Source organism: Crinia signifera, chromosome 6 (genome assembly GCF_055691185.1).
Source record: "Crinia signifera chromosome 6, ASM5569118v1, whole genome shotgun sequence".
Classification (NCBI taxonomy): Eukaryota; Metazoa; Chordata; class Amphibia; order Anura; family Myobatrachidae; genus Crinia; species Crinia signifera.
The window spans coordinates 146,347,393-146,349,999 of NC_139222.1; positions in this window are offsets into that span (position 1 = coordinate 146,347,393).

A 2,607-nucleotide genomic window follows, 5' to 3' on the forward strand; every position below is an offset into this window, starting at 1 on the left:
AAGGGCATCACTAGATACTCGTAATGCCCATCTCTAGTGTTGAAGGCAGTCTTCCATTCGTCGCCTTGGCGAATTCTGATTAGGTTATACGCCCCTCGGAGGTCAAGCTTGGTAAAAATTTTTGCCCCTTTGATACGATCAAATAGTTCAGTGATCAAGGGAAGAGGATAACTGTTCTTGATGGTTATCTCATTGAGGCCTCTATAATCTATGCATGGGCGTAACCCTCCATCTTTTTTTTTCACGAAAAAAAATCCTGCACCAGCAGGGGAGGTAGAGGGTCGGATGAACCCTTTCTGGAGATTTTCTTGAATGTATTCAGACATCGCTTTGGTCTCAGGGATTGACAAGGGGTAGGTACGCCCCTTAGGAGGGGACTTCCCAGGGAGGAGATCGATGGGACAATCCCATCGGCGGTGTGGAGGCAGAACATCAGCGGCTTGTTCACTGAAGACATCACTGAAAGAATGATATGCTGATGGAAGACCTGGAAGGCTTTTGACTGTGGAAGATCGGACTGGAGTTACTTCAGTCAAGCAATGTTTCTGGCAATAATCGCTCCATTCCACAATTTGGAGAGATCTCCAATCGATACGAGGGTTGTGGAGTTGTAGCCATGGTAATCCTAACACAAGATCATAAGAAGATTTAGGAATGACCAGGAAGTCCATACATTCTTGATGAAGTACCCCTACGTGGAATGAGACGGGGACTGTCCGATACACAATATCACTCCCGTGGATCCTGCTTCCATCCACCGCTGTGAGGTAGTGAGGCTGGGGAAGAGGCAGGATTGGGATTTTGCACCTCTTTACCAGCTCGGCTGAGATAAAGTTCCCTGCAGCCCCGGAGTCTGCCAGGGCTGAAACTTCCAGGGTACCCACAGGGGACACAAGGGCAACAGGTAGAATTAAGTCATTGGTGGGAGGAGCTTTACTGAGACAACCTAACCTGACTCCCCCACTGCAGGTTAGGACTTGGCGTTTCCCGGACGCTCGGGACAGGACCCAATGAAGTGACCGGGGGCGGCACAGTAGATACATAATTTTTCTCTTTGTCTCCTGGACCGTTCATCTGTGGATAACCTAGATCTACCTATTTGCATAGGTTCTTCTGTGGAGGTTGTCGCAGGACGGTGCTGAGACGGAGGCGGGACTCGGGGAACTACTTTCTTTAATTTTTCTAAACCTCGCTCTCTTAGGCGCAGGTCTATTTTGACACACAAGGAGATTAAATCTTCCAGCTGCTCGGGGAGATCTCGGGTGGCAAGTTCGTCTTTGATGCGCTCTGAGACGCCCAACCAGAAGGCGGCTGTTAGCGCCTCATTGTTCCATTTGAGCTCGGAGGCAAGGGTCTGAAACTGGACCACGAATTGACCCATGGAACGAGAGCCCTGTTTGATACGGAGAATTTCTGTAGAGGCTGACACAGGCCTTCCTGGCTCATCGAATATCCGTCGGAAGGTAGAGACGAATCTCTCATAATCGGTGAGAATTGGATCAGATCTTTCCCAGAGGGGTGATATCCAATCTAGGGCAGAACCTGACAGCAAGGAGACAATATATGCTATCTTGGTTCTGGCAGTCGGAAAGTTCTGTGGTAAAAGTTCAAAGTGAATGTCACATTAGTTTAGAAAGCCTCTACAGGCCTTGGGATTGCCATCATATTTATTAGGAGTAGGCAGCTGAAGACGAGGGAAATATGAGGAAGCATGAGTGGCAGGCTGATTAGATACTGGTGGCGGAGGTGGCCGGAGGGACTGCTGGAGGGAATCCAGACGAGTGGACACATCCTGGAGGTATGTAATCACCTGCTGCTGCGTCGCTTCTTGCGTCTCTATACGCGAGGTGACATCTTGAAGCGCCGCTGGCCCCACACTATGGTCGTGTGCCGAGTCCATCGGTCTTGAACAATCTGTCACGGCCTGGACTGTCTGTGTTCCCGGCACTGACCTGGGTGCGCCAGTGGAGGGCACAGGGAACTGGAAGCGAGGAGGCTTGAGATAGCTGGAGCTCATGCACGGAGAGAGGAGAGAGCTGAACTGCCGGGGACACAGGGAATTGGCTGAGACCTAAGGTAGAGGCACGGGGTCTAAGCCGACAGTGGTATTCACCAGGGACCCCCGCAAGGGGGTATGGACTTAGCTGCAACTGCCGACCAGGTCGCGGCCCTCTGCCCAGGTTCCCCTGTGACTTAAGCAGAGTTTGGAATCAAGAGTCTTTAATGGGGTACGAAAACCATCGATGGTGATCGATGGCACTGAATGCTATACAGCAACACGGAGGGTTCTTGAGAGTAGTGGGATGCGGCCTGGAAGCCGGGGATGACGTGAAGGTAACACAGGAGGACACTGGAGACAATTAGGAATACCGGAGCGGCTAGGGAGCCGATACCTGAGATCACTGGGGATCGCTGGAGCGGCTAGGGAGCCGGTACTTGAGATCACTGGGGATCGCTGGAGCGGCTAAGGAGCCGGTACTTGAGATCACTGGGGATCGCTGGAGAGGCTAAGTAGCCGGTACTTGAGATCACTGGGGATCGCTGGAATCACTGGGGCGGCTAGGGAGCCGATACTGGGGATCACTGGAGCGGCCTGAGAGCCGAGAG